The sequence below is a fragment of the Chlorocebus sabaeus genome, chromosome 4 (assembly GCF_047675955.1).
Source record: "Chlorocebus sabaeus isolate Y175 chromosome 4, mChlSab1.0.hap1, whole genome shotgun sequence".
In the NCBI taxonomy this organism is placed as follows: Eukaryota; Metazoa; Chordata; class Mammalia; order Primates; family Cercopithecidae; genus Chlorocebus; species Chlorocebus sabaeus.
Window position 1 is genome coordinate 74,419,064 of NC_132907.1, and position 26,642 is coordinate 74,445,705.

At 35.3% G+C, this 26,642-nt stretch overlaps 1 protein-coding gene across 7 annotated transcripts in view; it reads left to right on the plus strand.

Moving 5' to 3' along the window:
* CDH18 (cadherin 18) overlaps positions 1–26,642 on the plus strand; it is a 1,112,094-nt gene that overhangs the window by 568,685 nt on the left and 516,767 nt on the right. For 4 of the 7 annotated variants that reach the window (XM_073014825.1, XM_073014827.1, XM_073014826.1 and 1 more), the window contains exon 1: positions 23,426–23,795. The exons of 1 other annotated variant lie outside the window; for it this stretch is intronic. The gene's annotated coding sequence lies outside the window, so the exon portion shown is untranslated. Of the gene's footprint in view, positions 1–23,425; positions 23,796–26,642 lie in introns of those variants that run through there. 2 more of the 7 variants (XM_007961259.3, XM_073014823.1) reach the window with 1 other exon arrangement.

Here is a 26,642-nt window from a genome sequence, read left to right on the forward strand (position 1 = left end):
GATGTATACACCCTCCCAAGACTGTGTTGAAATTGAACCAGGAAGAAATTGAACCACTGAACAGATGAATAATGAGTTCTGAAATTGAGGCAGTTATAGTCTTCCAACCAAAAAAAAAAAAAAAAAAAAAAAAAGGCCCAGGACCAGATGGATTGACAGCTGAATTCCACCAGATGTACAAAGAAGAGCTGATATCATCCCTACTGAAACTATTCCAAAAAGTTGCAAAGGAGGGACTCCTCCCTAACTCATTCTATGAGCCCAGTATTATTCTGATACCAAAACCTGGCAGAAATACAACACAAAAAAGAAAATTTTAGGCCAATATCCTTGATGAACACTGATGCAAAAATACTGACAAAACGAATCCAGCCCTCATCAAAAAGGGCTCATCCACCACAATCAAGCAGACTTCACACCTGGTATGCAAGGTTGGGTCAACATATGCCAATCAGTAATTGTGATTCCTCACATCAACAGAATTAAAACCACATGATTATCTCAATAAGTGTAGAAAAGGACTTTGATAAAATTCATGTTAAAAACTCTCAATAAGCTAGGTACTGAAAGAACATACCTCAAAATAATAAGAGCCATGTGAGACAAACCGACAGCCAGTATCATACTGAATAATCAAAAGCTGGATGCATTCACCTTGAAAACTGGCATGAGACAAGGATACCCTCTCTCAACCACTCCTACTCAACATAGTGTTGGAAGATCTGGCCAGAGCAATCAGGCAAGAGAAAGAAATAAAGGACATTCAAATAGGAAAAGAAGAAGTCAAACGATCCCTGTTTGCAGATGACATGATCCCATATCTGGAAAACTCCATCGTTTCAGCCTAAAAGCTTCTTAAGTTGATAAGAAACTTTGGCAAAGTATTGGGATGTAAAATCAATGTGCAAAAATCGCTAGCATTTCTGAACACCAATAACAGTCAAAGCGAGACAAATCACAAATGAATTCCCATTCACAATTGCCACAAAAAGAATAATATACTTAGGAATACAGCTAAAAGGGAAGCAATAGATCTCTACAAGAACTACTACAAACCGCTGTTCAAATAAACGATTAGTTTGATTTAGGGGAGAGATAATGTAAGTTGGACAACAACAGTTGTTCGAGATAAAAGGTGGTAAATGGAATTGAAAAGCTATTTGTGAAGCAAAATGATAATATGTAATGATGTGTGTGTGTGCAGGGGATAAGGAGATCATTATTTCAGTTCTGGAATTTTAGGTTTGCAATGCTTTATAGAAATCCAAGTCGATATTTAAGTAGTCAGTTGGATGTAAAAGTCTGAAGAAAGGAATTATCTAGAGGTATATATGTGAGAGTCTTGGGAATAAGACAAATGTTTGAAATTATGGTCTCTGACAAGATTGCCTAAATTTGAGTAGTCAGTAAAAAACAAAGGAGATAGTTATGAAGACCTCCAACATTTAAACATCGAGAAAGCAAGTTTGGGAAACAGCTTGAAAAGGCACAACCAAACAGGTGGGAGTAAAAGTAAGAAAATGGTTTGTCTCAGAACTTAAGGAAAGTATGGCTAATGATACAGAAAATTCAAATCAGATAAAGATTAGAAAATGCTCATTGGATTGAATGATATAGAAAATTTTATGAGACAGTCATTTGGTTGAATGAGAGGAACAGAAACCAAAAAAGAATGATATATGAGGCATAGGCTGGGCATGGTGGCTCACACCTCTAATCATGGAACTTTGGGAGGCTGAGGTGGACAGATCAGTTGAAGCCAGCAGTTCGAGAACAGCCTGGCCACCATGGCAAAACCGTGTGTCTACTAAAAATACAAAAAATAGTGGGGCGTGGTGCTGCATGCCTGTAATCCCAGCTACTCGGGAAGCTGAGGCAGGACAATCAATTGAAGCAAGATCGTGCCACTGCACTCCAGCTTAGGGGAGACTCTGTCTCAAAAAAATTTAAAAAAATTAAAAAGAAGGAGTGATGTAAGAGATTAAGAAATGGAAGATGGTAGAGGTTAGACACACACACACAAACACACACACACAGATACACACACACACACCACTTTCCACTATGTTTTGTGGTAAATGAGAGAATAATATAGACTAATTCATCATTCATTTATGTAAATATCTGGAGTCTCCGTTGACACATCTCCCAAGAAGAGGAAAGAAAGCATCCCACAAGAAGAAAGAAAATAAATAAGATTATATTCTCATAGTTAATATTCAATGACAATCTGATGGATCAAAATTAAGACAGGCAATCCAGACATAAAGAGAGAAAATATTTCTCAACCCACCAAATTACTGCAAACATAGTACATTTATTATATTTTAAAAGTACAGAATGTATCTTCCAGAATGGAGTATTAGGGCCATGAAAACAAAGAAGAGGAAGCAAATGTTGGCACTATTGCGTTATTCATCTATAAAGGGGTTTTCTTGGACAAATATTACCACATTTTGAGGAAAGATGAATTGAGTTCTTCTAGTCTGATTCCATTAAATATTTCAGTATTACTACCTTTCCTTGCTCTTCTGTTATCATGAACCTCTATTACAATAATAATTTGACTAGCTGGTTGACAGAATACACTATTGTGAAAATTTCATATACTGGTCTCCTTAGCATTTAAAGTTCTCTGTATAGATTAACTCGTCACCAGTTAAACTAGTCACCGGTGATTTTATACATTTCTGATGTACATAGATTATGCTTTGATAGTTAATATTCAATGACTACCTGATTGATCAAAATTAAGATAAATCTAGACATAAAGAGAGAGTACAGTTCTCAAGCCCCTGAAATACTGCAAACATAGTACATTTATTATATTTTAGAAATAAAGAATGCGTCTTCCAGAATACACTATTGTGTATTTATCTGCCCACAATATTGTTGTAGTGATACATGAGATGCAGACTGGTAAACGTGAAAATGGAAATAAGGAAAAGCTCATATCTAATCAGAGATGTAAGTCCAGAGAAATAGAATCATTTCCTCCCATCGGCTTTCCTGGTGGCGGTGGGAGGTATACTGAAGTATATTTGCTGGATTCCAGAGTTTGTCCTTAGGCCTGTATACCCAGAAATTTCATTCTGTTTTCAAGTAAGAACAAGCTCATCTCTTTAGACCAAACTGCCATTAACCAAGCTCACAATACTGATGTAAAAATCAGTACATTCTATGCATCCTATTTGAGGGTACATAACATAGCCCACCAGGAAAACTGATGGGGGAAAAAGATTCTATTCCTCTCGAGTAACGTCTCTCATTAGATGGGAGCTTTTCCTTATTTCCATTTTCACCTTTACAAGTCTGCTTCTCATGTATTGCTATAACAACTTTGTGGGCAGGTACCTTTAATTTTTCATTGCACCTGGCAAATTGCTCTAGACATATTGGCTACTTATAATAAAATAAAAATTCTAAATGTTTGTATAGTTTTATTGGTGTAAATTTGAGCATAGGCTGGGCATAAATTGCTTGGCAGCAAACTTGTGTTTAATATGCACTATCCCTTCACTTATTGAATTCTCTTGTGCTGGAAACTAAAACCCTAAGGGGCATGGGTATCTTTGTAAACATGGTATATATTTTCAGCATCTTGGCCTTTAATATATAGATATTAGCTAAAAATGAAAAGTTCTGTACTGTATTTGAATGTTTTATTAGCATTAACATTCATGGGAAACACGGTTGCTATACACCCTCAAAGAACAGATTGCCCATAACATGCTCTGTTTGTGATGAGATATTAAAGACCAGTTCTCATAATTTTTCACTCTGCATTTATAGATTTGTTTCTGCTGACAGAATAGTGGAAATGTAATTAAATGTTTAGTTTAATTAAAATGGAAAATAAAGGCTTGTTCTCAGAAATTCATTGCAGCCCCAAAATAGCAAACGTGAGTGATTATGTATCTCAAAAGCATGGTACTACTGGTTTCTACATGTATCTGTTTTTTTGGAACTCTCAAATATAATTACATTCATATATTATATAATTCTCAAAGCAAACTGTGCATTGCCATCACACATACACACATCTCTACACACACAAGATGTATATGCAGAAGTCATATTAAGTTTAGAATAATATTTATATACAAAAATTGATCGAGGTTGGCTTAGTGAATTGATGTGATATGCTACATATTGAGAAACTCCCAGAATATGTCTATACCAGGGGTCAGCCAAATTTTTCTGTAAAGAGCCAGATAGTAAATGTTTTCAGCTTTGCAGGCCATATGGTCCCTGTCAAAACTACTCAATTCTGCTGTTGTAGCATGAAGCAGCCACAGACTATAATCAAGTGGGCCTGACTGTGTTCCAGTAAATCTTTATTTATGGACACTGAAATTTGAATTTTATATAATCTTCATATTTCACTAGTCTTATTTTGATTTTTCTTAACCATTTAAAAAATGTAAAAACATTCTTAGTTCACATACCACACAAAAACAAGTGGCAGGCCCAGTGACTTATGGTACACACACACACACACACACACACACACAAACACACACTTATTTTCCACATCCTGCACTTCAAACTATTAAATGAACATCTCTGATTTCAACTTCCGCTACTCTCTCTCTTGCTAATTCTGCACTATTCACACTTTTTTCTTCCATGAGCCCTCCTTCATTTCTACATTTTGAGTCATGCTTAAAAATTCCTTTCATATTCAAAGATTTCATGGACATTTAACTGTAATAGTTTCTTGGTATTTTTATGTATTCTTTTGTCTCGAGATTATTTATTTATGCAACAATTTTTTCAAGCATAAATCAGCTCAGCACTGTCTTTTTGTGGAATGATGCCTAAGTCAACACTCTTTATGTATTTACTCTTGGAATGCGTATTTGCTACGTGTCAGATCAGCATCTTTATTCCAAATGGTTAGCCAGTTAACTCTCTATAATCAATTGAATAATCTATCGTTTTCGTTTGGAATTTGAAATGCACTTGGTAATATATTAAATCTTTATATCATTTGTTATCTAATCTGGATTGTTTTTGGTTGCACTGAATTATTTCTTTACTTACATATAATCTTTATTTTTAAAATTATATTCAAAGTGTATTTGATGTTTATTATTTACTTTAATATGACTTCTCTTTTTCAAAATTGTCTTGGTACTTCCAGTGAATCAGTTTTGAAATGAAATTTACATCATTAGCCAACCTAAAAAAAATTAACTCAATATTTGGATGTGGTTGTGTAAATTTCTTAAAATATTTAACTGAAAATTGACCTATTTAATTTTCTCATTAAAAAAGAGATGTTTCACTTTTAGATTCTTTTGCATTTTTGTCTTATATATGCATCATATTTCCCTCTAAGTTAACTAATATTATAAGAAATTTTTGTTGTGATTTTGAAAGGAACTATTTTATATATTTTAGTGTTTCATTACATTTTTAACATATTTTATAAAATTAATGTATTAAACAGATTTAACATGCAAAAAGCAACTAAGTACTGTGTTTCATGACATACGTTTAAAACAAGATTATATCTTTATAATCATGGTAATGATTAATCCACACAACTACAAAAGTGTAGTTTCTAATTATAAAATACCACATGCTAATTTAGGAATATATGAAAACAGGGAGAAGTAGGAAAAGGGAAAATCCAAAGTAAGTTCATATTTCATCAATCTGAGCACTAACCCTTGTTTCCAGTTATCATCTTAGTGAGCATCTTGGTTGCTGTCATTGTAGACATTGTAGATATCTTCATAGTTTAGAAATTCTAACAGTTCCAAATATTTAAATGAGAAGAAAAATTTTTCCTTCAAGCTCTGTTCCCTAGAGTAATTGCTATTTTAAATTCTTTTGGTAGACAATATTATTGTAAATAATTTTATTATTCTCATAACTTGTGAAAAAATTATTTATCTATTAACTCCCTACTTCTAAAGACTAAATTTAACACTCTTAAATGACCTATTTCCTCCTGAACCTTTCCACTTCCCATCTCTAATTCTTCTAGTCTATGCCTTTATGGTTAAGAAAAATTCTCTTTTATTTCTCCAATCAAGTTTATTACTTTTAATAAAAATAATGAAATCTATATACTTACCCCCTTCCATCTTGCCTTTTCAATCTTGTGACATGTTTAGTGTGTTATATGTTTTTGAATTTTATATTGATTTGAACACCTAGTTGTTCTCTTATTTTATGGCTTTATCAAAAGAAAATTCAATAAATATTTTAATGCCCATATGGAATTCTGTCTCTTTCAAATTGTTACTCAAAGGACAATCTCCAAATGTCAAGTGCTAATGGTCATTCTCCCAATGTGTCTAATCATAGAAATGAATTCATGGAAGATTGTTAAATATCCAGATGTTTAGACATCTTTACTGAAGAAGTTAATTTAGTTGATCTAGGAAGATCCAAAATTAGTTTTATAATTAGGCAAAATTAACCTAATGATTTTTTGTCTGGATCTGTATTCTTACCAGTATTGTTTGCATCAGTGTCTTCCTTTTGTTTACTTATTTTTCATTCTTTCTCATTTGGTTATTAACTATCTTAAATAACTTTAAAATTATACGTGTGTGTGTGTGCATATATATGTATGTGTGTATATATGTATGTGCGTGTATAGGTGTGTGTGTATATATATATATAGAAATTGTTGGCGAAGAACAGTCTGCTAAGGTTAGCGTCTAACGATCATTTCTCAAACTTATTTAATCATAAGAATCAATTTATCAATTAATGGAAAGTGTGTCTGTGTCTATACATATATATGCCTATACATATACATATATACACACACACATATACAGTTTGTATATAAGTGTGGACTAAATTCCTGAAGTTTTCATGTTCAAACATACTTCTTTTGCCATTATTTTTTATTGGATAATATGGCAAGTTATGCATTAATTGCCAGATTCAAGCATCTGTTCAGATTAGGCTCTGCTGCCGTCTCCTAGCATTCAGTGTCACTGGTGAGATGTCTAAAGTCATTCGGATGTTTATTTCTTGGTAGATAATCTGCTTTATTTATTTTTTTCTATATGGAATTCATTCAAATTTGTCTTTAGTTCTGGCATTTTCAGATTTCTCCAGAAATGTATATGTATTTTTTCCCATTATTCTCTTTTAGTATTTGGTGTGTTTCAATGATGAAGGCCTTGTGTTTTCCCTCAATCACAGGGATTCTTAACTCATTTTATTGGGTCTTGGAATTTACTTTTTATTTTCTCTGTTATTTGGAACTCCTTGTAGATAGTGGAATTTGACACACCCTCTATTCCTCTTTATATTCACGTGATGTTTCTCTTTGTAGTGATTTCTTTAATGCCATACATTTTCAGCCTTTTCTTCTTTATCAACAATGTATTCTGTAGTACGGCCATTCTGTAATCCAGCCCATCTGTTGAACTATTTATAAAGGTTTGCCATCTTTTAAATTTACAAATATTTCCTATCCCAGAATTTTATTTATTCATTTCCAAAGTCAATAATTGTTCCATCTTAGATATCCTCATTACTGCTTAAGTTTCCTCATATATTGGCTGATTCTTGGTGACCTATTCATATTTATGAAAAATGAAGTTAATTAATGAGTATAGAAGACAATAGCTTGCCATACAATTGGGTGAAGTGTTCTCTCCAATCAACCCCACCCTTTAATGTGAGGGCTGAATGCAAGAATTATATATATAAAGGAGCTGGATATTTAGACCTCCTTTAGCATTCATGTGATACAGGATGACAGGTCAGAGACAATGCCCAGTTGCTAAAATAATGATGATTTCACCTTGATGTAATAGTCTCTCTGCTTTGCAGAAAACAGGAGATTCCCTTGGGGGTGGGGGGTGCTGTTGCTGGAGCCTTGGTAAGAAAAGAAAGTGGCTTGGACCAGTGAAAATAGTAAAAATCAGTCCAACCAGATCCAGACCATGTCATGGCCTTGCTGATGAGTGTGAAGACTGATGTGATACCAAGGAGAATCTCTAGCAGATTGGATTGAGAGCAAACAGCAAGTAGTTAACTTTAGATAAGAGCACAAGTATCATTGTAACGTGAGAAAGAACTAAAACTATGATACAAAAACAATGTATTAGATGCAAGTAGTTTACTAGATTTTCTGACAAGAAAAAAATAGTTATTTTGTTATGTCTATTTGATAAATAAAATTGATATAGAATCTTTTGTTAGAGGAGAAAAGGAGGTTCTAGGACAGAGAAGAGACAAATAATTGAGAATTTTTGTTTTGGAAATTTAAAAAAAAAAGGGAAATATAGTACAATTACTAGGAAGAGACATTTGCCCACTTGAAGTCTGTTTACAATCTGAAGACAGAACAATTTATAGAGTAGTGTGACATTTATCCAGCAACTTGAAACTGTAACAGAAAATTACTATTTTAATCTTCTACCCACAACCCTCCAACATGTACAAGTACACACACAGCCTCATACTGATATTTATGTATGTTGCAATTTTAATAAAGTTTGCAGATTTGAATAACTTTGTGGGGTTTGTTGTGCCTTTTTAACATTCTAAACTGGGCCAAAAGCATTGCTTGACTCTTCTAAACTGGTTTTATATCTTTTCACATCTATATACTTATTCTAGCTGATTTCAGATAAAATTCATTAAAATTGGTAAAGGCAACACTGATAATGTTCTAAAATGATTGAATAGGTTCACATCATAATTAATTAGCATGTAAATAGTGACAGTTTAGCAGGAAACACGCCCAATAGGAGAATTGCTTTTCTTGGGTTTATTTTGGTTGGGTTCCTTTTTGACTTTTTCTCTGTTTCACATACACATTGTTGTGCTCTACAGATTCTGTGATTGGCAAACCAATCCTCTTTATCTCTAGGCTCTGATTTTTGTCCTCTGGAACTCTGAAATAGAGAAAAATCTATATCTCCCCTGAACAGATTGTGGATGGCAGCAGATCCCTTCTTTAGTCCTGCCTTTCACTTTTCAGAGAAGTAGGTAATCTCAATAGCACAAGATGTTAACAAATGAACCATATTGATAGCTCCGCAAATCATTCCCTATTTTTCTTTTGTAATGTGTTCTCGTCCTTGTTGTGGTCACTTATAATGTAGTCACATTTAGAAATATGTTATATATATGTACAGTTTGGTAAAATCATAGTGGTAACTGAGAGGTTGTGTCTATTGTTATAACTATTATTTACTGAGCATATACATGCATCATATACTCTAAGAGGTAAATTACATAAGTTATTGCTTTCAGTATGTGTAACTAGTACAACTTATCTTCCAGAAATGTGCTATTCTACCATTAAAAGATGTGCAAACTGAGAGCCAGTGCTTATTAAAGGCAACGAACCAAATAAGTGGCAAAGCTAAAATTTGACTGAAGTTAGTCTGTATCCAAAGTATAAAGATTTGTTTTCAAATTCCATTAAAAAAATAAATGAATGGCATAAGAAATGTATCTGCCATATATGCAATAAAGTTCTGGGGGAATTCAGAAATGGTTAATTAAATCGGACCAATGATGTTTCCATAGAAAAGTTCTACAAATTGGATCCCCTTAATGTGTGGAGTACAATTTAAAACACAGTAGAAATGTACTGGAAAGATTTAGGGGACTTTAGAAAGGAAAATTCTGGCTTGAGGAACATGATAAGGAAACCATCAATGTCAATAATGACTAGTTAGTAACGATGAGCAGAACATATGGTTAGGGACACTGTGTGTAAAACTGCCAACCCTGATATATGAATATTGGCAGCTTGAGGAATCTTTAGATAGACAGAGTAGGACAATGACAGTGCCACTTTGAAAATGACTTGAGGCCTATGTGTATGCTCAGTGTGACTGCAGTGTTCTGGGAATAACCTATCCCTACCTACATTTTGATTTTGCCACTCTGAGGGCCTGATGCTGAGCAGAACAATGAATTTAAAACCTGATTTTCACTGTTCACCTGAGCCTGTGGTGTAATTCTCAATTGCCTATGGTGACCGAAAGGCCTGGGCTTATACAACACAAGAGACCTACAGAGAAATTATTTCAGCACACCACATGCAATTGACTTGCAGTAAAAAAAAGGAAAAAGAATAATGACATAAGGCATCCTGAGATATGAAAATGAAATCCCATTTTATCTAACCAATCTTCCTAGAGTCCCAAATTAACCCTGGCAATATGGAATTTATTTTGGACACACTTTCTGGACAATGCTTCAGAGACACTGTTCTCTTTTTAGCTTGTTCTGTTCTTTATGGGGTTGATGGCCTCTATACATTTTTTTCTGAGTTAAAAATAATCAGACTTTATGTCATGGTCTAAGTTTTCTTTCAAGATAGTAATATAAATAGCATTTATTATATAACACCTACTCTTCCTCTTATGCCCTCAAACACATATTCACCTATACACTCAGTAGGGGAAAGTACTAGAATTCACATTTCAACTGCTTGCTTTCAATACAGTGTTTAATTTTCTCCATGAATACGTATATATGCTTACCACTTGGCAGTCCTTTTATAAAGCAACATTGAATAAGCAAGGAAATGGTAAAGCATAGCTAATCACACATTCTCAAATGAAGATCAAGCTTCCCGTGCATTAAAATAAAGAGAAATTATGAGACTTCATTTGACAATTTTGCATGCTGTAGAATATGTAAATCTCTACTATACTAAGTTAATTTGATCTATTTTTAGTTACATCATTTTTTCACAGTCACCAAACCTTACTCTGGAGTTGCCACATTTTAATTTTGCCAACCTTTGCAAATGTGAGTAAACTTCTGTTTACTAATTAATAATATAAAGTTTTATTTTACTAAAATGGCTTTTTAAATTCACATCAACTAAATATTTTGTAATGTTTTCTGATCAGCTCTTCAGACTTTTCCTTTAAAATGCCATTTTTCTTCTCCCTTGTTTTCTGTCCTCTATTTTTCTCTGTTCCATTCTCATCTTTCACCTGCTCTTTCTTTCTCTCATCATCTAGCTAGTTCTATCATTGATCCCCTAGAAACTTTCCTGTCATCCATGAGGGGCTGTACAGCATATATCATTATTGTTATTATCAACATAATCATCTGTGGCTGACTCATAAAATTATGTCTCCCACTCAAAGCTATTTTCCCAAGCCACAATATAATATTGCCAACTGACTCTTGGCTATCTCATCAAAATGTTTGGCTAACACCTCAGCATCAGCATATTTCAAACCAAAGCTATTATATTTCTAATCCGATCTTACAACTTTCTTCTCACTTTCTACTACTGACAGTGCCACTTTTTTTCTTCCAGGATCAAGCTATAAAACTCTTATTTTTAGCTCCACTGTGTGATGTGTAATTCTTTCTCTAAATGTCTCCAATTTGTTTACTTTTCCCTTTTTTATTCTTATACTAAGTGAAAGGCATTCATTATATCTTTTTGGTTGTAACTATAAATTACAGCTTTTTTATCCTGTAACACAACCAGCAGAGTGCTAATCAACCACTGTCTATTCAGTCAATATAGTTTAGCAATCTATTAAAAATCTTGGGTTATGTGGACAGTGTCCCCACTAGGCCAACCCCATCCCTGTATTGGGCTCTTATTCTAATGCATCTGTTCCCACAACTTACTATGTAAGGTACAAAAACTAGGAACACTTTTCCTACTACCTCCCACCCCCTCACCATATAGTTTGGTCTCACTGCAATAATGTGAAAGGTCAGCACTCCTGTTCTGTGACAGTCATCCTACATACCTAATTAACAAAAGAGATGATAGTCGAATTGGGGGACTATATGAATCTGAAAGAACTTGAGAGGGAACTTAATACATAATTTGAGAATTGTCAGTAAAACAGGATAAGTGGAGCTTGATTCATTGGATTGGTAGAGTGGTGAGTCGGGCTGCTTCATAGGCTTGTGACCTCTGCAGAAGTATAAAGCCCTATATTCAGAACTGGCCTCATGCTTGGTATTAACGCGCTGCGGTGGTCATCCTGAAATTCTCCGTAATTTTCAGCAATCCCAACATTTTCTTTTTACACGGTTTTCTCATTCTCCCAATAATGTAGCTACTCCTTGTGGTGAGAAAAACATTGAGGGTAGTGTCCAGAATTATTATTATTATTATTATTAAGATGGAGTTTCAGTCTTTTTGCCCAAGCTGGAGCACAATGACACAGTCTCAACTCACTGCAACCTCTGCCTCCCAGGTTCAAGTGATTATCTTGCCTCAGCCTTCCAAGTAGCTGGGATTATAGGCACCTGCCACCATGCCTGATTAATCTTGTATTTTTTGTTGAAACAGGATTTCACCATGTTGGCCAGGCTGGTCTCGAACTCCTGACCTCAGGTGATCCACCCGCCTCGGCCTTCCGAAATGCTGGGATCATAGGCGTGAGTCCCCATGCCCAGCTATGTCCACAGTTTTATGTGGGCAATTGTGGAGGAGTTATGTGTATATGTGTGTGTGTTTACAAGGGCTGTGTGTGTATAAATAATAGTTCCTTCAATGATGTGAGAAGCCCTAAATGAGAGACAGGTCTGCTATCTTTTTAAATCTCCTGTGTTTTCAGGGACTATCTTATATTTTACTTTTTCTCTTTTTCCTTAGCACCTTATTATCTTTTATAGTTAACTTTCTCTTTAGGTAAACTGTCTTCCGCTCAAACAATGGTAATAATAATTTAACATTTCTTTCTTGAACTCCATAATGCTTTGTTTCAATGTTACGATTCTCTGCTTCCTTTATTGAAAAATCATTCCACCTTGTTCTGTATTTTTTTCATTTACTACCAGGCTGTCTTCTTTTGCCACCAATTTCTTGACTGCCAATTCCAGTGTTACAAATAGCCAAACATAACATGAGAGTTCACTTCTTATACTATCAAAATTAATATGATTCATTTCTCTAAGCTTGGCAACCTTCTCTATTTCATTAATTTTGTGACCCTAAACTTGTGATTTTTTTGTCTTGCATCTATGACTGCTTATTTTCCGCGTGAAAGGATTCTCCCCCTTAACTCACACTACAACACTAATACTGTTTAGGGTTCTGTCCTTCTTTCTGCCATCTTTGAAAAAAAATCCATGAAAAACAGATATTGAACAATTATATATAAATGTCTCCTCAAATTTTATTTTGAACTCTGAATTGTTCTTTTAGCATGAAACTGGTAACCAACTGGACAATCATTTGTTGATATCTAATGATCCCATCAAAGTCAATGTGACCTCAAATCAATTTATTATCTCCTTCCCTCAAACTAGTCTTCCTCTGACAGTGCCCTCCCTGATGATACAAACCCTCTAACCAGATTCATAACAGCCTGGAATTGTTCCTTGCTCATCACACCCATCCATTTCCAAAGTCAATAACCAAAGTCATCCTATTTTAATTTTTTATTATTTTAAAATATTTTAGCCCATCTTCATACTTGTTTCTCCAGCAAAACTTATGTAGCCAATAAACTCGTAATAACATTCTAGATTATCCTGGATAGCTTCCAAACCGTACTGAATTTTACTCCCCTAAGCTTGGTCACTTTGCCAGCGGGGCAGAGACTTAGTTGTGAAATCAAATATTACCATTTCATTATCCTGGTTTAAATCACTCATTTAATGGAGTCCAAGGCCCTTAACAGGAATATAACTTCTGCATGATCACTTTGCTCTGATTTTCCATTTCATGTTTCCAGCCTGCTTCTACCTTTCTTTTTGGATACAAGGTTTTATGAACATCTTTTAACACGCTGTCATGTTCTCTGTCCTCTTCCTGTCATTTTAGAGTAATATTCTTTATTGTCCAACTTAGCTCTTCTAGGAAACTTTCTCTACATACTCAACATGAATTAAGAAACTTTCATGACACCCTATACATGCCTTTATGATAGTATTGCATTATGATGAAATGTTGACATTTATGCATCCTCCACTGTATTATAAGCTTCTTGAGGTACGGGCTATAGCTTACCATTGTTGCAGTCCATAAACCTTGCACTTAGGTTGACCTACAATCAGGTGAAGCAAATGCTGGGATAGGAAACTTTAAAGTATACTTTCTATTGGTTCTCAAAGACTTTAGAGTTTACCTCTGCATAAGGATATGATTATGGACACATTATGTTACTCTCTGCTGAGTACCTAGGCATAGATGAAAACAAAGTGATACTGGAAGCCTAGATAAAGGAGTAATTAATGCTTGAGACTGTCCAACAATGGCCCAGAAAAGAAGATTGAATTTTGTAAATGTTGTATTCCATTTTATTCATCTTCTCAGAAATGCCTGAGTTCTATAGTAAGTCTGCTTTGGGGATCTTAAGAGAGCGTATAAAAGTCAATCAAAGTATATCATAAATGTGATGTGTGCTATAACAGTGTACAGCCATCCAGAATATTCTGGGGAACTATTTTTAAATTTCAGTAGCTAGGCCACATTCTTTGGAGATTCTGATGCATAGATCTCTGGAGAGATACTTGCTTTTTAAAATATTTTATTTTGTTTTAAAAGTTTTTCATTCATCAATTTCTATTTTAGACCTCCTTATTATTTAAAACCTACCTCAAATTTTACCTCTCCCAACAATGCTTTATCAACCCATTGAAAGTAATTATTTTTTAATATATAAGGGACATTATCCTTATATAACTTATGGAATCTATGGTATTGCACAGCATTTTAGTAACTTCTTTCTAGTTTCTTAGCTTCTTTATGTCCCTCTACAAAACCTAGATCCATTCTTTGTTAACTGATATTCTGTTTGTATTTTCTGAATAAATCTAGTCATGTGTACATATATTCATACATGTATGTGTATATATTTATGTTCACAGAGACCCATATTGTTTTGGTAATGTGTAAGAAAGAACAATAGAAATTTCAGAACTTTCTAGCATATCCCCTGACTGACCATTAAGACAATTTAAATCCATTATATTTCCCAATTAGCAATAACATGATAGATAAATGGATATGAACAGAAATTATGAAAGGAAGACCAGAAAATGGTCAATAAACATTCTGGTAACCACATGAACAGAAATTGAAACAATGAGATATTAATTTTCAACTATTGAATAAACACATAGAAGAAAATAGTATTGCTAGAAGGTAGTGAGGAACTATTTAACCTTTTACACTTCACTAATGGTGTTGGGAAGCAGTAAAGTAATCCTGAGTTTCAAGAAATGTTCATTTATTTTACTTAGTAGTTTGAATTTCAGTAATCTTTTCAAGTGCCATAGTCAGAGACCCAGGGAAGATTTATAAACTGCGATGTTCATTAAATCATTGTTTATATCAAAAACTTGGGAATAACATTAATGTTCAGTAATAGAGAAAATGCAAAACATGTACACTGTAGAACATAATGCTGATAATTTATTGAAAATATTGCATAAGAACTTCTAGTGACAGCAAAATCTGATATATTAAATGTTAAGAGGCACAATATATGCATCATTTTTCAAAGTCTCTCATAAGATGTTCCTAATGAAAACAGTAATTTTGGGTTACTATATATTACTATACTTTAGGGAATGGGCACAAATGCACATTAGTCAATTGAATATAGTTCTGAAAAGATTAATGATTTGGTCAACCTTAAGTTTGGATTCATTGAATATTAATAAAATAACCCTTTTTTTTGTAAACAAAAGTCATTAAAATGATTTTGAACATTTGCCTCTTTACTGGTACTATAAATATTGTGCCCTGAATGCAATATAATATTTCTTTGGTGGTTAAGAATCTTAAAATGCTTCAGGATCTTCTAAATGTCAATTTTTGTTACATAGAGCCAAAAAGTTAAATGCAGATATGGGAGGTTGAACTGAGTGAGTACTATCCCCAGGATATTCAATGAAAGCTATAGTTTTTCTTTTAATGAAAAGCTTCCAGGTAAGATTTTGTTTATTTGTGACTTGCCTCTTTCTGCTATAAAGGAAAAGGAAGCACAGAGATCAAATATGATTTATGATAGTAGTACACATTTACTGAGCACTTACAACGGGGATTTAGCTAGCCATTATCCCAAGTCTTTGTTATGCCAAAGACTATACTAGACCTTTTGGCACAATTTAAGTTTTATTTATTTTGTTTAAGCTTGCAACAGCTCTATCAGTTGAGGGTAGTATCCTAGTCTAAAAGTGAGGTAGTACGTTCAGAGAGTAAAACAATCTGGTTCAACAACTCTATATTTAATATGAGTGGTCAATGTATGGCTTGACTCTATGTCTTCCAATGCCAATCTTGAGTTATGTATATTATTCCTAGCTACCTTAAGACATTTTTTTTTGTACCAGATACACATTTGTAGCTTGCATTCAATTAATAAACAGATATGTAAGTATATAATGATAAAAAAGCAAGTTTACATAAAGTCTACTATATGCCTGCTAGTTTTCTATGCATATTTAATTCTCCTAGGAAGTCTGGAAATAGATGTGATGGTTTATTAGATGTTTCAATGTGACTGCACTAAGTGGTGCTTAGATAGCTGGTAAAATAGTACTTCAAAGTGTGTCCAAGGGTGTTTCTGGAAGAGCTTAGCCATTTACCATGGTAGACCACCCTCGTCAATGTGGGTGTGCTTCATCCAATCCGTTGAGTGCCTGAGTAGAATAAAAAGGAAGAGGAAAGGACAAATTTGCTTTCTGCTTGAGCTGGAATATCTTTCCCTGTCCTTGAGCATTGGTGTTCAAGCCTTCGGGTTTGAACTGGAAATACACCAGCTTTCCTAGGCCTCCAGCTTGCAGGCGCAGATCATGGGACATCTTAGACTCCATAATTGCATTAGCTCTTTCTCTATATATCCTTTTCTCTCTCTCTCTATATATATATACACATATATAGTCTCTTTCTCTCTATATATACACACAGACACACATGTACATCTCTGTCTCTCTCTCTATATATACTGGAAGAGGTTAGCATTTGACGTGGTAGACTGAGAAAAGGAAAAAATGTTATTGCTAGAAGGTAGCGTGGAACTAATTAATCTTTTACTCGTCACTAGTGGTGTTGGGAAGCAATAAAGTAATCATGAGTTTTGACAAAAATTCATATATTTTACTTAGTAGTTTCAATTTCAGTAGCCTTTTCAAGTGTGATAGTCAGAGACCCAGAAAAAATTTATAAACGGAGATGTTCATTAAAGCATTGTTTATATCAAAAACTTGGGATAACATTAATATTCAATGATAGAAAAAGTTATTTACCACATTACTTATTGTATCAGTCGGGGTTCTCCAGAGAAATAGAACTTAGGGAATAGAGACGTGTATGTATATATATATGTATGCATGTATGCATATATGTGCATATATGTGTGCATGTATGTGCATATGTGTATGTGTGCATGCATATATGTGCACATGTGTATATGTGCACGCATGTATGTGTGTGCATGTATGTGCATATGCATGCATGTGCATAAGTGTATGTGTACACATGTGCATATGTGTATGCGTATGTGTTCATGTGTGCATATATATGTGCATATGTGTGAATACGCATGCATGTGCATATGTGCATGTTTGTATGCATGTATGTGTATACACATATGTATGCAGGTATGTGTATGTGTGTGCATGTATGTATACACGCATGTGTATGTGTGTATATATGTGCGCACATATACACACATATATACACCCTACCAGATTGCATTCATTCAGTTGACAAAGCTGACACCGTCTCTAACTCCTCCATTTCCTCACCATGTGAACTATACTCATTCCTTGCTTTTTCTGTAGCCTACCTCTACTTTATTCCTCTTTCAAGATTCAGAACAAAGAATACAGCTCAAAGAACACCTCCTCTCAGAAAGCATTTTCTCCAACAGGTTAAACTAGGCTCTAGTATTTTAGGCTGAAAAATACTTTTAATAGTCTGCCAATATGCCATTTTAGCGACTTGTGTTATAGTTAGAGGAAGCGTGGCATAATAATTAAGGGCACAATATCTGGAACTAAACAAACATGAAAAATTACATAAATATATGTGCCTAATATCTTCATCAGTAAAATGACCATGACATTACCTATTGTATCTGTCAGGGTTCTCCAGGGACACAGAACTAAGAGGCTAGATAGAGAGGTATAGCTATATATCTAATATCTATATATCTATATCTATATGTGTGTATATCCATATGCATGTATATGTGTGTGTACATATAAAAGATATATAGAGGTATATCTATATATCTAATATTTATATTTCTATATCTATGTGTGTATATATCTATGTGTGTGTATATGTGTGTGCTACAGAAAAAGCAAGGAATTAGTATCGTTCAAATGGTGAGGAAAACAGAGGAGTTAGAGATGGTATCAGCTTTGTCAACTGAATGAATGCAATCTGGTGAGGCTAACAAAAATATACATTAATTAAAACCAACAGAATTAGCTATAATCTTAAAATACAATATTACAAGTAAGTTCTCAATATTTTTGGAATTCATCTTTAATAGTGTAGAGATAGTAATAGCACCACATTCATTGTGGTGCTTTGGTATTATTAAGGATGTCTAAATTTATATTTACACTTTTGATAACTGAGTCACATAATTGATTTGTACTGAAATTATTGTCAGTAGAAATATCTAAATCATATTCACAGGTTTTGGTTCTAAGTCTGTCCCCACACTACCGTATATTTAATACATTCATACTTTGGGATCCAGCTATGGAATTTCTACTTCATTATATTTGAGATGTCACTCAAGTTTTTCAAGAATACTGGCTCTGCTAAGGGACAATTTCTTCATGAAGGACTTTGCTGTTCATGGTATTGATAAAAGCCAGTTTCAGGCCAGGTTTGGAGTTGGAGCTCTACAGCTATCTACTGGAAACCTTCCTTGAGTAAGGACTTTCGACATTTTTAAACATGCTTAGGTAGTTGCTTACTACAACACCACCCCAAAATTGTAGCAACACCCAAAAATTGTACTTAAAAGACTCAACACCCAAAAATTGTAGTAGCAATACTCAAAAATTGTACTTAAACTTCTCCATGTAGGCTATAATGAAAACATGAGGGCTACGATGATGATGATGATGTAGAGAAAACAATGTAATACAATATACATTTTTTCTATTTCCAGTCTTGCATGTCTGGAATAGAAAGAAATGGCATTTTTCTAGAATGACGTATTTGTGAATGTAATGCAAACCCAGGCAATCCCACTGTTTTCTCCTATAGTGGTCTGCTCATCTCCTTAATAAGTCATCTTATACCTTTTCCACTTTCCACATTTAGTTCAATAATTTCTAATTTATAGATATCATATTCATTTAAGTTTTGAAAGTTAGGAAAATATTTGCTTAACTCTAGTCTTTCGGCACTACTTTATTCTCATCAAATCCCCAGTTTACCAACAGTTGAATTTTTTTTTTTTTTTTAAAGTCTGGCATGTGCTTTATATTTTCTGTTTTAATACTTAAAGCTAGAATTCATAATCTATTATATTTTCACTTATTTTGGAACTCAGTGTCCTCATTTCATCATTTGTAGCACAACAATTATCTTTTTTTACAGAAATAAAATATATATGTAATAGAAATTGAGGAGTTTTACCATTTGCTTTGTCAATTATTCATACTACCACATGGGAGCCAAAAAAGCTCATTGGTTCTTTGATATTATATATGCATTGAAGAAAAATCTAAAAAGTGAACACATGGATCTAATTATTAATATGAGTAAGGAATATGCTACTTTTTAGTATTAATTGCACATATGATTATCTTTGAAACCTTCTTGATAGATGTCTTTCATTTTTCTGCGTTAATATTTTACTAGTAGTCTGCAATTCTTTTTTTTTTTTTTTTGAGGTGGAGTCTCTCTCTGTTGCCCAGGCTGGAGTGCAGTGGTGCAATCTCAGCTCATTGCAATCTCCACCTCCTGGGTTCACGCCATTCTCCTGCCTCAGCCTCCTGAGTAGCTGGGACTACAGGTGCCCGCCACCATGCCCGGCTAATTTTTTTTTTTTTTTTTTTTTTTTTTTTTTTTTTTTTTTTTTTTTTTTTTTTAGTAGAGACAGGGCTTCACTGTGTTAGCCAGGATGGTCTCTATATCTCCTGACCTCATGATCCGCCTGCCTCGGCCTCCCAAAGTGCTGGGATTATAGGCGTGAGCCACCGCGCCCAGCCTTCTGTGCAATTCTTAAACTGAAATGAGATGACAGAATGAGTAAAGGTTAACTTCATTAGGTCATCTTTCATACTATAGAGATCACTTTTTTATCAATTTGTTTTCTCTTTTGTTCTTTTAACAAAAATATATGAACTGTAGTTCTTGCTAACCAAATACATAAAATAAACAGTTGTAGAGAAATTTCCTGTTCCTTTATAATTTACTAGCTCTTTTTCTTTATATAAAAATCAGATCACATATTTGGATATTCTTGTAAACAAAAATGGTAACTACATAGAGGAGGTAGATACGTTAGTTACAAGATGATCATTTCACATGGTGTATGTATAGCAAAATATCAAGTTGTATACCTTAAATATATAATAATTTTTGTGCCAATGATATCTCAATAAAACTGTTAATGAGCCAATGCACCATGTTTGTGCAGTTGACTGTTCTAAAAACTGAATTATAACAAGAGGTATCTCTAAATTTCTTTTACATTGCTCCCTTATTCAGGTTTGGAAACATCACATAGCTTGCTAAATTTCCAGGGTAAAATTGAGCATGAGATGACATCTAAAGAGACAATTTCCTGAGTCCCTCTCTCAGAAAACGATCACAATTTAGCATGACAATTTTATCTTTCCAGGTTCTATGGTTTGACCAGCATCAATCGTGTGTTGGATGTTTCTCTGTCACCAGCTAAAATGATTCTAATAACTCTCCCAAGGTAATCAAAGTGGGAATTCAGTATCAGAAATGTCCATGCTTTCACTTTCAGAGATTAGTTCTGTAATAAGTTCTGGTGACTGATGCATTGCCCACTTTTTTGAAGTAATCTTTGACATAAAGAGAAAACAAACACCTGCCCACCACCTGACTTTCCCTAACCAGTAAGTTCCACATTGGTTCACTTGTCGTCTCCTCCTCCTCCTCCTCCTCTTCCTCCTCCTCCTCCTCCTCCTCCCCCTCCCCCTCCCCCTCCTCCTCCTCCTCCTCCTCCTCTTCCATTTTAAGGTGAAAATACAAGAGATGCACTAAGTGGCTGACAGGTCTACTTTTCAATGGCTAGGGAAAATTGGCACAGTTTCAGAATGTCAAACTCCAGAAGCCATTTAAACCCATGATGTATGCATCATTGGGATTGTGGAGAATCTAGAGCCCTTATTCCAAGAGTGTGGTTTCATAGATACAAATCCTTCCTGGATGAATGAATTCTTTTTTCTAGAAATGGATTGTACTGGTTGGCAGTGTTGACAATTCTCTCTGCATGTCGTTGCACTCAGGAGCAAGTGCCTGTTGACTTCCATTATGACTGTCCACTGGATGCACTTATTACTGTCTTATCTAGGGAAAGCCACCAAGGAAGACCAGCGAAAATAGGTTTTGTTTTCAAGTATGTCCCTAGGATGCTCATTGCTTGTGTCTCAGCCACTGCTTCAGCAGCAAGCTGACAAACAAACATTTTATTTCATTCAACTAGAGGCCATCAAATAAACAGAGTTAGGGTTTTCTAGAGAATGTTGTTACATGAACTTTAACAATTAAACTACAGGACCTCTTACAGACTTACAGATTCTTTTTCTATCCCTTTTATTTTTCATGGCTATTTCTTTCTTTGGGCACTCAGGGCTTCATCAACATAGAAAGATTAGAAATGTATTCTCTCATATCTCTTTCAATAAACTGAAATAAGTTAAGAATTTGTGTCTGGACACTACACAAGGAGAATCCCCCCATTTAAAACAGTAGCTGCATAAGAAAGAATATATAATGCACAATATAATACTGGCGTATTGATGCTACTGTTTCCATTCCATTTTTTTTCTAAAAGTTTAAATTTTGGAAATTTCCAAATTCTAATTGACTTCTAATGTCTTCCTTAAGAGCAACAGAACACTGAAATGTTCAATTCCTTCCCAATTAGAAATAACCCAATTCTTTTTCTACCTCATTGCTCCTGTTAGTTTGTTTAATCTTTTCGAAAGCTAAATAAAATTAAATCCTTCCACATTTCACATCACTCAAGCAAAATAGTCAAATATGACTTTAGCTGATTCAAACATTCACTCTCAGACCCTTTAAACTTCCAAGAAATACAACTTACCTTATCTTTTCACCCTCTTTGATCTTTCTCAGGGAAGAAGAAAAGAGGGGGTAATTAATTAGAAGTTGTATAACCTTACCAAAAGTTTATCATAAGTTTGAACAAGTACACAGATGTTTAAATATTCACAGAGACCTGCTAAAGTGAGGATTGCCTTCCAGGTTTTGGAGTGGTTTCCTGAGGCCCCGAGAAGGGTAAAAGCTTAAACAGGTTCAGGTGTAAAGATACGTCCCACTCGTGATTTGAATCCATGTATTCTGGCCTTTAGAGCTTGTGTACCCTATAACTCTACCTCTCTTAAGCTTAAGTCTTTGTTCCTTTAAACCTCTGAACCTGGGCATTTGTAGTTTTATCAACCAAGCAGAAAAAGTAATATCGTTCTCTTAGTGTTTGCAATAACGAGGGTCTTGTACAATTCTCAATATATCTGCCAAGGGACCCTTAGAATAGCCATTCAATTTACATAAACTCCTACACTTGTTTACTTTAAATAAGGATGCTTGATGTTCTTAATGGGTGAATGTGGGTGACTTCGTGCAGGGAGAAAGTACTAAAGTTGTTTCAGCTGTCCAAATCAATTTTGAATGCAGCCCATCAGACCTCAAATCCCTGTTATCAAAAGCTATGTACATTGCAAATCGATTTAATTTATTCTGGAGTAATAAGAGGTGAGAAGTTTGTGTGCGTGTGTTAGGTTTCCTGGCACAAGCAAAGGGAGTTGGAAAAGGATCGCAGCTCCTATTCGTCCTCACAAATATAAATGCTGACCTCCAAGGGGAAGCTCTGTCTGATATAAACCCTCCATACCTTGAGTACTTTGGGTGAAGGCGTTAAAGGACATCACTCAAGCGAAATCTCATGGCTACCACCGGACTATGGATCACTGATGAATGAGCCAGCAGTTGAATGTTTAGCAGGCTGTGACGACTTTGCACGGGAATATGAAAATTTATTACCAGCTTGCCACATCAGCGCCTGCCCTGCCTGATTTCCTGGTTCCCTCCCGGTGGCTACTCCCACTCCATCTGACAGTCAAACCCCTCTCGCTCCCCAGTTTCCCCTCCCCCGCAGAGAATTGATGGTCTAAACTGTCACGGAGTCCTGGCCGTCATTTTTCAAGAGATCTGGTACTTAAGATGATGCCTTTGGATCAGGGATTTTACTTAGGAGTAGTAGTATGAGCTGAATTGTTTTCCACATGACCTTGCTGAGGGGGCTAAAGGGTGTCCGTTTTGCGTGCTGTGGAATTTGTGCGGCCCCAAAAGTGTGCACGATGGGGGGTTGGGGGCAGAAGGAGGCAGAAGGGAAAGGAGCCGCGGAGAGGAGAGCCAGGGAGAAGAGGAAGGAGGAGAGACCTGGAGAGCGCAGCATCAGGCAGACAGGCGCCGCCAGCCAATCAGAGGCGCGCTCGGGAGCTGCAGAGACCCAGCCTCGGAGCCCAGGGCTCGAGGTGCGCGGAGCCTGAGTCTGGGCTTTCCGAGGACCGCGAGCAGCTGTGCCCAGAGCTCTGGGAAAGTCCCCTCTTTGCTTCTTTAAATTAAGTTCCTTTCCACCAGTTAGGGCAAGTCAGCCAAGGTAAGGCTTCAATAAATGACACTTTACTCTGTAGTGACATGAATATTTTTGTGTACAGCGGGGCTGCTTTACCCAGTTCTGAGTCAAAGCAATATTGGGTGAAATCTTCCTCTCCTACGGGTTTCACAGGATCGAGGGCTGAGGGGAAAGTTGTAGCTAATGCCGGCTGCCTTGTCGCTGGTATACATTTGGATTTTCTTATGCAGGAATGCTGCCATAGAGCCTATCGAATGCGAGTCTCAGAATCCAGCTGCGTGTCTGTTTATGTTTATCTGTGGCTGTGCTGTTGTCTTCCCTGAAGAAGTTGGAAGGATACTCTCTGCAAGGCACATTGCAATAGTGATGGCACGAGTATAAGCTGTCATTTTTGTGTATCTGTAAAAGTGAAGGGACGCATGGTCAGAATAGAAACAGAGGCACTGAAATTGAATTTTTGATAGTGCTTTTTAAAAAATTATTGCCTTTCCAGTATCCTCTAAAATTACGTGATTTCTGAGCATCGAAACTGCAGCAGGACAAGCCTCATTTATATTCTTTCATTCTTTTTTTTTTTCTTCCCACGAATTCCAGCCTTAAATGCTTAAGATGAAACTTTTGCTTCTTTTAGAGGGCACTTATAAATGATGCATGAAAAGAAATTAGGTAGGTTCCTGTGATCAGCAACACACTTTATTTATGTTTGTTAACTCTCATTCATTTCCCTTTCTTAACTTCTTGTTTGAGTATGGAAATAACTATTATTTTGTCTTGATTTTTATGTCCTCAAAACAAGATAAAATTATGCCTTATGCGTGTGTGTGTGTGTGTGTGTGTGTGTGTGTGTGTTGTGTACAGATGTGGCTCTAGGCAAACCTCTCATATGTAACAGGTGAAAAAATAGAATTTTATTAGCTAGGGCTATTAAAATGTTTTTATTTCAATGTCTTATTGCATTTAATGTTGTAGTCAAGAATAAATGTTCCTTGCTTTTTCCCTGTTGGAAGTCAAGAAAAATAAAATAAAAATCTTAGCTAAAAGTATTATGGTTTTCGGTTTGCTCAGGTGATGGCATCACTGCTTTGAGCCGAGAGACAGATCAGAGGAAGATTTTGTTATGCAGCCAAAAAAACTAACTACAGTCTCTGACTGTGTTTTCAAACCTTTATTTTTCACTCTGGGATCACCCACAGATTTTTCAAAGCAGGGGGCTTTGCGCCTGCAATAATTGTTCTTTTATTTTAGTGTATTTGTCTTACCAGAGTAAATGCTTAATTCTAAATCAAGAGTTTGAGGTCCAGCCTAGATCTTACATATACCTTGTTGGGATGTGGGAGGAAGAAGGTAGGATGTGATACTCGTAGATAATTAGTTCCATTGTGTAACACTCTGGTGCTATCACCAATCATGATTGCAGTTGTCCTCAAGCCTCCTGTTATTTATTTAATTCTGGATATCTTAATAATAAATTAACCTGGGATAGGTCAACCGATATACTTCCTCCATAAGACATTCACTTAGTGCACCTTGGTGGGTATTTTATGAACCATACTTCTGATGCTTTTTCTCGGAGATAGCTAACTTAAGAAACCAAACAAACAAACAAAAAGGAACTGATACCAATGGTCAAGATTGATTACCTATCTGAAAACAATGGGAGGTAGAAAATGAGCATTGGCTGTTATACATGCAACAGAAATGCCCAGCTAAAGATAACCCAATAGCAAAGGAGAATATAATAGTGGAAGGACAGTGAGTGGCAGGAAACTCTAGCTGTAACTGTATCCAGTGCAGCTGATTATAATTAGCTATAGCAGTCACAAACATGAACAATAGCAACCAGTGCTAGAATGAAGTTCATACATTGTGCAATTTGGAAATTATGATTCCTCTCAATGACTGATTTCAAATGGATATAGTGGACTTGTGAGAATATATGAGTCATTTATTCCAACTTTATACATTATTTAGATGAAAGCTGCTATAAATATAAAGTGCTTTTGTCTCATTGGCTGATATAAATAGCATTATTAGGCTTTGCATTGATTTTTGCCATCTAATGAATACAAACCACATGTGTGCAAGTTTTGGGACCCCAACAGTCCTTTATTTAACTTATTAGACAGAAGTATACCTTAAGTATCTGCAACCTGACTTAATTGTCTTTTGGACTCTAAACATACATGGAACACTTCAACAGAGCTAGGATAAAATATATTGAACTTATTGACCAGGAAAAACTTACTTCTTTTGAATCCATATATCTGATACAGTGAAGTCTGGTGAAGAATGAGAGAGATTGAGACATTAAAGACAGCGCACATATATGGTGTTCTTTTTCTTTTCTTTTCTTTCTTTCTTTTTTTTTTTTAAATAAGTAGAGAACTTTAAGCCGTAGTGTGCTTAATTGTATGCCTTCATTATACTTTTCCATTATACATATCTGTAGTACGACATTCTAGATTAGGCCTTAACCTTGGTGCTGTTGATATTGTGAGCTCTGTCATTCTCCTGGGGGACTTTTCTGTGTATTGTAGGCTCCTTAGTAGCATACCTATTCTCTACCCACTAGATCCCAGTAGTAGCACCTCCAACCTGTGTCAATAAAAAGATCTCTCTATACATTGTTCAACACTGTTAACTATCCCCTGGGGAGAGTGCAAAATTGCATTGAGAACCACTGCTTAGAGCAATTTTGAGCAGTAGTTCTCAATGCAATTTTGAGAACCACTCAGTGGGAACCACTGCTCTAAGCCAAATCAAAGGATGTATCTAGAAAAAGGTTCATGCGTATGCTGTTTGAGTAGGCAACTGCCCAGTCCAGTTTGGGTGCTCTACAGATAAATCCCCTCCTTTCGCTTTGATAATGAA